Source organism: Carassius carassius, chromosome 38 (assembly GCF_963082965.1).
Source record: "Carassius carassius chromosome 38, fCarCar2.1, whole genome shotgun sequence".
In the NCBI taxonomy this organism is placed as follows: domain Eukaryota; kingdom Metazoa; phylum Chordata; class Actinopteri; order Cypriniformes; family Cyprinidae; genus Carassius; species Carassius carassius.
In genome coordinates, this window is record NC_081792.1 from 20,611,534 (window position 1) to 20,624,433 (window position 12,900).

Sequence of the window (12,900 nt, forward strand, 5' to 3'; positions counted from 1 at the left end):
AGCCTCAGCGCACCGCGGAGGAAACGTGTAACTAGGGGGTGTCTACCCACTGACTGATCATTGAAAGGGACATGGAAAGCAGCTATGGCCGCCACGTAAACCTTTAAGGTGGAGTGGGATAACCCCGCAGAGAGCCTGGCTTGTAAAAACTCCAGAACTGTACCAACTGGGCAGTCTGCTGGGTCAAGCTGGCGGTCTCTGCACCATGAAGTGAAGAGCTTCCACTTCAGGGCGTACAGTTTCCTCGTAGAGGGAGCTCTGGATTGGAGTAGGGTCTCAACAACCCCGGTTGATAGACCAGCTGCTAACAGCTGTGCCCCCTCAGGGGCCACACCCACAGCTTCCACAACTCCGGGCGAGGGTGAATTATCTTGCCCTGCGCCTGTGAGAGTAGGTCTGTCCTGATCGGTATCTCCCACGGAGAGCCGTCGAGGAGCGAGACTAGATCTGAGAACCATACTCGGCCCGGCCAGAACGGGGCGCCAGAACTCCCGGGAGCAGAGCGATAGGGGGAAAAGCGTACAGACGAAGCCTCGGCCAGGTCTGTACCATAGCGTCCAGTCCCAGAGGAGCTGGATGAACTAGAGAGAACCAGAGGGGACATTGCGATGTCTCCTGAGTTGCAAAGAGGTCCACCTGGGCTGTGCCAAATACTCTCCATATCTGCTTCACCACCTCGGGGTGAAGCATCCATTCCCCGGGCCTCGGCCCCTGTCTCGACAGTATGTCTGCTCCCACATTCAATCTCCCAGGAATATACACTGCTCTGATCGAGAGGAGTTTGCCCTGGGACCACAGAAGGATCTGGTGTGCCAGCTTGTACAAGGGACGCGAACGCAGACCCCCCTGGTGATTGATATAAGAGACCACTGATGTGTTGTCGGTGCACACCAACGGTGCACGACTTGAGCCACCACTGTAGGGGTCTCATGTGCAGCAGGCCAAAAGGTATCACGTTGGACGCAGCTGCCATCAGCCCTAACAATCTCTGAAATTGTTTGACAGTGAGTGACTGGCCTTCTTTGACTCTCTCGACTGATGTGAGGATTGACTCGATCCGAGCAGGAGACAAACGTGCCTGCATCGTGGTCAAATTCCACACTACACCTAGATAGGTGGTTCTCTGAACTGGAGAAAGTACACTCTTCTTGGCGTTTAGTCTCAAACCAGGCTCCCTCATGTGTGCGAGAACGACATCTCGATGTCGAGCCGCCATCTGCTCTGATTGAGCTAGGATCAACCAATCGTCGATATAATTTAAAATGCGGATGCCCTGCATACGGAGGGATACCAGAGCCGCATCCATACATTTCGTGAACGTACGGGGTGAGAGTGCGAGGCCAAAGGGAAGTACTCGATATTGATAAGCTTTGCCCCCGAAAGCGAACCTCAGAAACTTCCTGTGTTGTGGAAGGATGGATATGTGGAAGTATGCGTCTTTGAGATCTATTGTGACAAACCAGTCCTCGGATCTGATTTGAGCTACAACCTGGTTGACAGTGAGCATTTTGAACTTCAGTGACATCACTGAGCGGTTCAGGAGACGTAAGTCTAAGATCGGACGCAACCCCCCATCCTTCTTTGGAACTATGAAATACCGGCTGTAAAACCCGGATGGGTTTTACAGCCGGTCGGTCTAACCCCGTTGAACTTCGGTGGTGGATAACCGAACTGAATGCAATAGCCTCTTTCTATTGTACGCAGGACCCATTGAGATACATTTGGCAGTAGCTTCCATGCTGCTAAATAATCTACTAAGGGAATCAGTCTCTCGAGACTGACCTCTGGTGTAAGAGGCCCCCGAAGGGGCGGCGAGCATCCCAGCTCCGCTACGCTCACGGGCGGAAGTAACTGGGAGTGGCGCTCGCTGGAGGCCGCTGTGCCCTGAAACTCTGGCAGGGTTGGCAGACCGACCTCCTGAGGGTACTGAGGTGAGACGGGCACCGTATAATGAGGTGGACCGCGCTCTACCCAAGCAGAGGCTACCCTCTGGATCCTGGCGTCAGGATCTTTTCGTCGAGGACTTCCGGGCTTTGATGACAGATCTCAAATCGGTTTTTGCCCTAGAAGCCCCCGACTCAGAGCGTCGTTGCCCTCGGTCCCGACGTGGGGGAGCACGAGCGGCGACGCTCTGTTTTTGCGCTTCCCGGTGTGAGGAGCCGGTATGTGGCGTGGTCATCTCCCGCCCAGATGCACCACGAGAGCGACGAGGGAGGAAACTCTGGAACGCCGCCGCCTGCTTGTGTGCCTCCTGGAACCTGTCGACGACAGTGTTGACTGTGTCGCCCAACAGGCCCGAGGCTTGAAGCGGGGCGTCCAGGAGGCAGACCCTGTCTCGTTCTTTAATTTCTGACAGGGTCAGCCACAAATGCCTCTCCGCGGCCACTAAGGCTGCCATAGACCGCCCAATTGCGCGAGCGGTCTCTTTAGTGGCGCGGAGGGAGAGATCAGCGGTCTTTCTGAGTTCTTCTACGTCTTCAGACTTAATCCCCTCCCCCTCATCGATATCTCTCAGCAGGTCAGCCTGATAAGCTTGCAGGACTGCCATAGTATGAAGGCACGCCCCAGCCTGACCTGCTGCCACATAACCTTTGCCCACTAGCGATGATGTAACTCGAAGCGGCTTAGTGGGCAATGTCGGAGCCTTTAGAGACGAAGCCGAACCGGGCGACAGATAGCCAGTGAGCGTCTGTTCGACCCGTGGCATCGCTCTATAACCACGCTCTCCCAGCCCCATCACGTTGCCATAATAAAGTGAATCGGGGTCAAAGAGGCGGGTCGAATACGGGTGGTTCCACGATCTCGATAACTCATCATGGAGATCGGGAAAATACGGAAGGCTCCGACGTGGAGGTGGTTGCCTCGGCCGCAGAAAGCGTTCGTCTAATTTGCTTCTCTGCGGCTCAGTTTGTTTCTCAGCAGGCCAGTCGATTTTTAATTTAACTACTGCTCGCGTGACCACCTCCAAAAGCTCCTCATACTGGGGCGACAGGGGTGGCGAATCCCCTGCAACAGTCTCCACATCGACCTCCTCGGAGGACGAGAGGTGAAGAGCTGATCCCTCACCCCGGGGGGAAGAAACCGACGAGCGTGCTTCCGAACCCAGGGTTTGGGCGCCGGATCTGGCAGATGAGGAAGGAGATAAGGACTGGCCCGTCTCCATTCCTTCTGACAGATCCACCTGCGAACCCCACGAGTGCAGCAGCCGCTCTGCCTTGGCAGAAGCGGGGCCAGCACCGCGAGGAACGCTGGTGAAGGCTCCCTCCTCGAAGAGAGCCCTCCGGGATCGAAGCGTCCGCATTGGCAATCGCTCGCAATGCGGACAGTCGGCCCCCTCGAGAGCCGCCTCAACGTGCTTCGATCCCAGGCAAGCCACGCACAGACTGTGTGTATCCCCGCTCGTAATGTAGCGAGGACAGGGAGGAACACACAATCTATAACGTGGCTTGGAATCGCCCTTCATATGTTTGGTCTTTTGCTTTTGCTTAGGCATATTGAGCTGTTTTAGCGATCTTTTTAATGGCTAAGGGACAGACAACAATAAATAGGACCAACAGGACAGACTTTTGACATGCACACACAGAGCGCTTGCTGACAGATTCGAAGCTGAAGCCAGCTGCACGGCACGTGCTTTTATAGCTTCCTGGTCGCTACGTCACCCCGCCCGTGACGTCACGCCTTTCCGATGGACTGATTGCACACGATATTCAGAGTCGGTCTCGTCAGGGACGTTCCCCAAAAGCGTTTCGACGCAGCTCGAGCTCCTGAAAAGGAACATATATTATATACACTGAACAAAATTATAAACGCAACACTTTTGTATTTGCCCTCATTTTTCATGAGCTGAACTTAGAGATCCAAGACTTTTCTATGTACACAAAAGGCCTATTTCTCTCAAATATTGTTCACAAATCTGTCTAAATCTGTGTAAGTGAGCACTTCTCCTTTGCTGAAATAATCCATCTTTGCATAAAGTTGATCAAGCTGTTGATTGTGGCCTGTGGACTGTTGGTCCACTCCTCTTCAATGGCTGTGCAAAGTTGCTGGATATTGGCAGGAACTGGAACACATTGTCGTATACACCGATCCAGAGCATCCCAAACATGCTCAATGGGTGACATGTCCGGTGACTATGCTGGCCATGGAAGAACTGGGATGTTTTCAGCTTCCAGGAATTGTGTACAGATCCTGTCAACATGGGGCCGTGCATTATCATGCTGCAACATGAGGTGATGGTCGTGGATGAATGGCACAATGATGGGCCTCAGGATCTCGTCACGGAATCTCTGTGCATTCAAAATGTCATCAATAAAATGCACCAGTGTTCATTATCCAAAACATATGCCTGCCCATACCATAACCCCACTGCCAACATGGGCCACTCGATCCACACTGTTGGCATCAGCAAACCGCTCACCCACACAACGCCATACATACTGTCTGCCATCTGCCCTGTACAGTGAAAACCAGGATTCATCCGTGAAGAGAACACCTTTCCAAAGTGTCAGATGCCATCGATTGTGAGCATTTGCCCACTCAAGTCAGTTACGAATGCAGTCAGTTCGAGACCCGATGAGGATGACGATCATGCAGATGAGCTTACCTGAGACGGTTTCTGACAGTTTGTGCAGAAATTCTTTGATTATGCAAAACGATTGTTGCAGCAGCTGTCCGGGTGTCTGGTCTCAAATGATCTTGGAGGTGAAGATGCTGGATGTGGAGGTTCTTGGCTGGTGTGGTTACACGTGATCTGTGGATGTGATGTACTGCCAAATTCTCTGAAACACCTTTGGAGATGGCTTATGGCAGAGAAATGAACATTCAGTTCACGAGCAACAGCTCTGGGGGACATTCCTGCAGTCAGCATGCCAATTGCACGATCCTTTTATTGCCTAAGGCTCACCTGTGCAATAATCATGCTGTCTAATCAGCATCTTGATATGCCACACCTGTGAGATGGATGGATTATCCCGGCAAAGGAGAATTGCTCACTAACACAGATTTAGACAGATTTTTGAACAATATTTGAGAGAAATAGGCCTGTTGTGTACATAGAAAAAGTCTTAGATCTTTGAGTTCAGCTCATGAAAAATGGGGGCAAAAACAAAAGTGTTGCGTTTATAATTTTGTTCCGTGTATATTCATTTATATATTCTTTTATAATAATAATAATAATAATAATAATAAAAGCAATAGTAATATAGTCTCAAACATAATATTAACCAAATTACTTTTCTCTTGGATGGAAAAGGAGTACAATATTTGGGTGCGTCTTCCAACCGAGAGCAGTTTTTCTTTCAATTTAGCTTTTTATGACAGTTCTCATACTCTTGTTCATTTTCTCACATAGCTGGTATCTAATTTTTAACCTCCCGTCACAGTCCCAAGTTTAAATTAAAGTTTGAATTGGTTTGAGAGCATAGGACCATAGCAACCACAACCTGTGGTTAATGAATTTACATGCTTATATCTGACTTCATCAGTCCTTAATACAGGGCATCTGCAGCTCTTTCCAATCAAATGGACTGTATATTCAGTGTCAGGTTGCTTGATGAAGTGCCGGAGAGTTCTGGCTGTCAGTCTAGGAACTGCAACACATTATTACTTCAGCAGTACCGCACATAGAGTAATTAATGTCCATACATGCTCCTGTTTCCTCCCGTCTCCTGGCCCCACACTCCACTGTTGAAACATGAATGACTCTCTAAGGGGTCAAAGAGCGCGTTTTTACAAACTACCCTTACTCTCTTGCCACAGTTTAATTTACATGTCATCTGCAGAGATGGACACCACCGACAGTAAGAATGTTCATTTATGTAAGAGGTCTTGATAACGCATTGCCAGTGACAAATAGTGAAATAATGTAATAATGCTACTAAATCAGACCCCAAAACAATTCAAAACCATCTGTAATTTCTTGAAGTAGTGAAGAATGCCTAAAATTTTAAATCATTTAATTTGTAGTAAATAAAATGTACACAAAAACTGAAAATTAAATAAGAACAATTTTACTTTTATTATTATTTCTTTTTTAATCCATTAATTCTCCTGTTATGGCTTAAAATGATAAGAAACTACCTTCAGTATATGTTCTCTACACTAGTTAAAACATTTTCTTAAGAAACAATAAGGATAAGTTGAACAGTGTCAATGAATGAGATAAAGCTGTCTGCAAAGAGCACAGCGTAGAGTAGGCTGAGGTTTTAGATTATGTGTGTGTTGGAAGAAAAATGGTTCTGTATGTAGGAACCTGAGTGGAGATGAGTATTGTGCACGTGTGTGTGTGTATGCTTGGGGGAAGGAGCACATCTGAGAGCAATTCCCTCATGTGACAAAATGCAGACATAACAGTCTGCATCGACACTTGTTACCAGCACATAAACACTTGCCTTAGAGAGATTGGGTCGAGAGAGGGCCTGCAGCAGCTGAATGGGGCTAGAGCAGATCTGCTATTTATCAAACCCTAATTAACTGTTAATTTGCCAACCTTTAGGTTCAAGCATGTGACCAATTTATCACACCCAACAAACAGACTCTCCAGCTCTCCCAAGGGGTGGTCAACAAGACAGCCTATTTTAAAACCATCTAGATCCAAGCCTATTGTATAGTGAAAGATTAAAAAAAATGCTTAAATGAGAGCTGCTAAAATGGTGATAGCCACCACTAAGATAGGTTGGAAAAACAAACTGGTTGGATTCTTATATTTGACACAAATTTAAGTACAAAATATAGTGTATATAAAATGCTCAGCCTTGATCTGATCACATAAACATACTGATTTGTACATCAATGAATATTCTCCCACAATCTCTCCAAATTTGTGTATTATTCTATTCTGTAAAAATAAAAATAAATGTTCTGTAAAAAAAAAAAAAAATAATAATAATAATAATAATAATTTTGAAGAATTGTTACACAACTCTTATCAAATGATATTTCATTATCAGGCGCTGTCAAGCTCCAAAAAATAAAAATAAAATAAAATAGAATAAATACTTCATACACAATGAATGCACTTTATTTAAAATCTTGTGAAGCATACAATAGTTTTGTGTAAGTACCAGAGATATAATTGTTATTCATGATAGTTAAAGGTTAAATTCAATATAATAATTATTTTGGTGAAAACATGCCTCTACAAAACCAGGGGTATCAGTTTTCACATGTAGCAACCAAACAAGACACCTTTTTGATTTTGGAGACACAAACAAAACAAATCCCTTCTCTAGATTAGGCATGCACAAGGGTGAATTATTTCTCCAACTATTTCTTTGTCTTGTTTCCAGGCACTATGAATTATATAGTGTCTGAACATTAAAACGGCATCTGTTTACGAGCAAGATGACTGACAGCTAAATATTTATGACATTATTGCTCTATAGAACACATTCACCACTGCGCCTGTTAAATTATTACTACAGTAAAACATTAACACATTTTGTTAAGAGCAATTATCATAATTACGCTAATCTGAGGACACACAGGATGTTCAATGCATGAATAGATGTGACTGCAGCAGTTTTGCCAGCTTTAAAGTTCAATTTATCACACCCAACAGATGACCTCTCCACCTTTCCCTGGGGACAGTGGAGGTGGCTGCTCATGTGTTCAAATTTGTTAAAGAAGACATCACAGGCAGTACACAAGCATATGGACTTCTTTATAACACACTGGTGACAGCAGCTGTCAATGGAAAGGTGGAAGTGCACGCAAAAAAACATCTTTGTTGAGTGATGTGTTATTCTATCCTTGTGTTTGAGTGGGTCGTGTCTGTTAAGGCAGACATCACTAACACCTCACAGACAAATCACCCTATTAACGTGTCAGATCGAGTGGAATTACAGATGAAAACCACTGATGGGAATTAATCTGTGACGAGCCATGAATGAAATGAAACAAGCAGTGTTTGTGCACATAAACCATTCTGGCAAGGCTAATGAGGGAGAACATGTACTGTGGATGGCTCAAATGTGATGTGAACACAAAAGAAAGTTTGTTTAGATTGCATGTTCCAGCACATTTGACAGATCTAATAAAATGGTATGGGTAAAATGTCTCCTAAACTTTCATTTCCACTCGAAGTTACTATATCTATCTATCTATCTATCTATCTATCTATCTATCTATCTATCTATCTATCTATCTATATATATATATATATATTTATATAAAATGGAGGTATTATTTGATACTCTCATTAATAAACCTACTTTTTAACTACCTTTATTATTCAGCATAATTGAACAGAATTTAATAATCTGAATTATAGTCAATTTTGCTTTCTCATGATGTCCCTTCCTTGATTAAAAGGTGCAATTTTAACAAATACAACTGCTTTATTTCACTGACCGATTTTAATAGCCTATTCAGTTGGAGTGAACCAAATTTAAGCAAAGTTTGGGATGGAATATTGGATCTTAACAGCTGATGCATTGTGAAGTCCACAAAATTACTAACAATGTTAAAAACTGTTATTTGCCCATATAAAAAGTTTTGCACTAGAATATATATGTATATACACACACACATCTAGAAACACCCCTAGCATCTTGCAAAAATGTTTCAACCTGCTCATGTTCTTCAGGTTAATCAAATGAAAAAAAAAACGAGACAAAAAAAAAATCTAAAATGAAGCCTAATTTAGTTTTGCCTGCAGTTGTTGGTGGTACTGGGGGAGGGTGTGACTACAGATAAAGAAATAATAAATGCACAGTCCCACAGCAATTAGGATCATTCAAGCATATAGCTAGAAGCTCAATGCCAAATTGGGTAGTTCTGCTACGATTGCACTTCCTAGAGCAATTATCATAGGCACTTTTGAGAAAGGACAGGGTTAGTTTGGCACAGTCCGCATACACACACTCAATCTTACCAGAGGATATCAGATGGTTGGGTTTGGCATTTTAACTAAATTAATCACATGTTAGAGGCCAAAATGGTGAGATTAGTTTTTTGTGCATTCTTCCAATTCATAAAAATGGGACTCATGTTATTAAGCCATTGACAAGTGTCCTCTGTAAGTGAATTTGACTGTAGTCATCCTAGACAGCAATTAACAGAAAACCTGTAAACACAAATATGCTACTGACCGCTCGTTCTCACTGTGGCTTGCATATGGTGGGATTAAAGGTGAATATTTAAGGTTGATGAAATACTGCTGCAGTGAGTTCTCCGGGCAGCTGCATTTCCCTCAGGCTGCTCTCGGTCAGTCTAATGGGCTCTGATAGTCCCACCAGAGTATTTCCTTACACACTCGACCAGCCGTCCAGCTTTTGATCAGAAGCAGAGCTCGGTGTGGCCATTCATCCACCCCCCAGCCCGGCGCACGTGCACCAGTGTGTGGGGCTCCGTGTGTGAGAGCTTTAGCATAATGACATCCTGCTGAGAAGAAACTTGGGGCTGTAGTGGATCACCGTGTGCAATCAAGTGCTCAAAACCATGTCATTGCTCGGTTTAGTCTGTTTGTAAACACAACTTTTACAATTCTCCACAAGTTTCACTGAGCAAGAGTTGTTGTTCACTCAAAACAGAGCGCAGTTTTGTTTGGTGCCACTAGTGGCACTGTAATTACGCACTTTATGTTATTAATAGGTGCTGACGATCGAAGTTCTTGATTTGGTGCGTTTACATGGACACTTTTTGCTTTAACGATTGACGAATCTGAACGTAGTGTTTACATGAAAGTGAAAGTGAAAGTGAAGTGACATTCAGCCAAGTATGGTGACCCATACTCAGAATTTGTGCTCTGCATTTAACCCATCCGAAGTGCACACACACAGAGCAGTGAACACACACAAACACACACTGTGAGCACACACCCGGAGCAGTGGGCAGCCATTTATGCTGCAGCGCCCGGGGAGCAGTTGGGGGTTCGATGCCTTGCTCAAGGGCACCTAAGTCGTGGTATTGAAGGTGGAGAGAGAACTGTACATGCACTCCCCCCACCCACAATTCCTGCCGGCCCAGGACTCGAACTCACAACCTTTCGATTGGGAGTCCGACTCTCTAACCATTAGGCCACGACTTCCCCTAATGAATGCTAAATAAAGTGATCGGGTTGATATGCGCATTTATATGTCACAAGCTTCTGATTGGATTTACTCTTTTAACATGCGCACACTGCATGAATATATAGAGTTTCCCTTTGTTGTCGCATGCTGTTTAAAAAAGCACACATGATATTTATCTACTTCGGGTTATAATTAGGCGACGACCAGCAAATTAACTCTTGTGCAGTGCTGCTTACTTATTATTACTTATACTTATTATTAAAAAATAATAATAAAAAGTGCCCCTTGCCACACCCAAAACCAGTCGAAAAAAAGATGGCCACTGCTAATAAAACAGTAGGTGAAATTTACTGCTTCTGCCAATCCTGAAATGCTCATTTTCGTAAATGGCGGACAATAGAGTGGGGTTTATTATGATGTCACTCTGTAGGCAGATCGGCCTTTAGCATCACATTGGTTCCGTCGACAAAAAGCTTAAAAGGCTTTTAGATTATCACAAAAAATAAGCTCTGTGTTCAACCATAGTTCATGAAACTTACAAGTTTTGTCCATCAAGATAATCTTCACAAAATAATATAACTTAATAATATAGCCTAAATAAAAGCACCAGAACTTAAAAGCTAAACTTAGGCTATAAACTAACTGCAGCTCCACAGTCGCTCGCATTCAGTGTCACCACCACCACGCTTCCCACAACTTTTTCCAAACAAAAGGTGCGTTCACGCCGTATCAGAATTCCTGTAATTACGAGATTCCAACTTGTAAAAAGCGTCCACGTCCTCGTAGAACTCTTAATAACAACTTAAACTATGACTTGTACCATGTGACCGCTGTACCACCTGACTGACCACTTTTTAGGCGTTGATGGTGTTGCCATAGAAAAGCATAATTCTGATTCAGAGGACGTAACCAGCTCTGAACAGAATGTCATGTGATGTCATTTTGAAATTACGTTATGGCGTGAATGCAGCATTATTTTAAAGTGTTCAGTGAAAAGGATTCATGCTGTATTTACACCATAATTACGTAATTTCGAGATGACAACCAGTGACGTTCTACTAGGAACTGTTCACGTCCTCTGACCATTGTTGCTTCAGACTGATTATTTTCAATATGAATGAGTAGAAACTTAAGTTAAACCTTATTGATAGTGACGAGACATTAATTTATGCTCTGCATTTATCCCATCCAAATGCACACACACAGCAGTGAGTAGTGAACACACACCTGGAGCAGTGGGCAGCCATAGTAGCTGCAGCGAGAAGGGTCTGGCTGCAGACACGATGCACTCTCAGCCGCGCATGCGCATTTGGATAAATGCACTCTCAGACTCACGCATGCGCAATTGGACACATGCACTCTCAGACACACGCATGCACACTGTTTTAAATGCACGCACACAGGCCAATCAACTTGATACTGAGCGGCAACCTCCCGCTCTCTCTAGTGAAGCCAATAAGGAAGTGACTAAAACTGCAATTCATCGACTGGCCACTTGAGGCTGGCTGCAAAAGAGAGTCAATCCCATAGACTCTCCATGTTAAAATGCCCAACTTAGCAGAAAAAAACATGTTTTCAGCCTGGTGCAAAAAAAGATTTTGGTCTATATAGCTAATTTTGCCCTTCATGACAACTGTGAGGGGGGTGAATTTTTTTATAACTCATCCGTTTAAATTATATTAAGCCTTAAAGTTCTGCATAATTAAGGGCGTGGCCCATTTTCGATTGTCCGGGAGAGTCACGCGGTGATGCGCTGCCAAGATGGCGACGGCTCGCTCTGCACACTTAAGGCTTCAAAAAGTCTCTTCAGGAGTCTACGGGTGACGTCACGGACACTATGTCCATGTTTTTATACAGTCTATGCTTGATACACAGGATTTAACGGTCGCACAGATAGGCTATTATTGTAAGTATATTTATTTAATTCGTCCAATATTAAGTTTAAGTAAAAGTGTTGTTTTAGATAAATGTTTTTGAAAACTATAAAAAAATTATCTGATGTATCCTCCACGCAGAGGACTTTCGACGTCAAAAATGGAGTACCGTAACGTTAGAGGATTTAACGACCGCTTAGATCGTTACATCGGAGTTAAATTAATCATCTTCATTTATTAATGTCTACAGATTTTAATATGGTGGTTTTCCAAACAGCTTAACAAAATTTGTCATGGTTTCCTTCAAACTGACATTTACAACTGTATTAAAACTATTTATGAATGCTTTTCAGAATTAAAAAGCAATAATCTCTACCCTTTGAAAATAGGATTTCACCTCGTGAAATAATTTTTCATTTTCATATATGTTTTCAGGCGGAGTTAACATCATTTCTTTTATTTTGTGCTTTTAGTTTGCATTAGATGTATTTCTGCCTTCGATCCACTGCAAAGAGCGCATGCGTGAGCCTCAGCGTGCATGTCTTCAAAGCGCGCATGCGCGGCTGACAGTGCATGTGTCAAGTGCGCATGCACGGCTGAGAGTGCATCGTGTCTGCAGCCAGACTCTATTGAGCTGCAGCACCCAGGAAGCAGCTGGGCATTATGTGCCGTGCTCAAGGGTCTCACCACACTGGTGGGAACCAGGTACTGAGACTCAAACCCACGACCATTGGGACCATTGGTGACTCTCTAACCATTAGGCCATGACTGCCCCCTTAGACACCAAAGATATCTATAGTGTTTGGTCATAAATGCACAGCTTAAACTCAAATAGTTTGACACTTCATTGGACATTCAAAAAGACCAGCAGGCCTATTGTCACGGCTAAAGCTACAACTTAAATGGTTTTTGCCAGATGCAGGAAAAACACCATTCAGTCAAAGCATTTTAATTTGAATAATTCTGGTTTCTTCTGGAACACACACTTTGAAACCAGAGAAAAACAACATAAACAC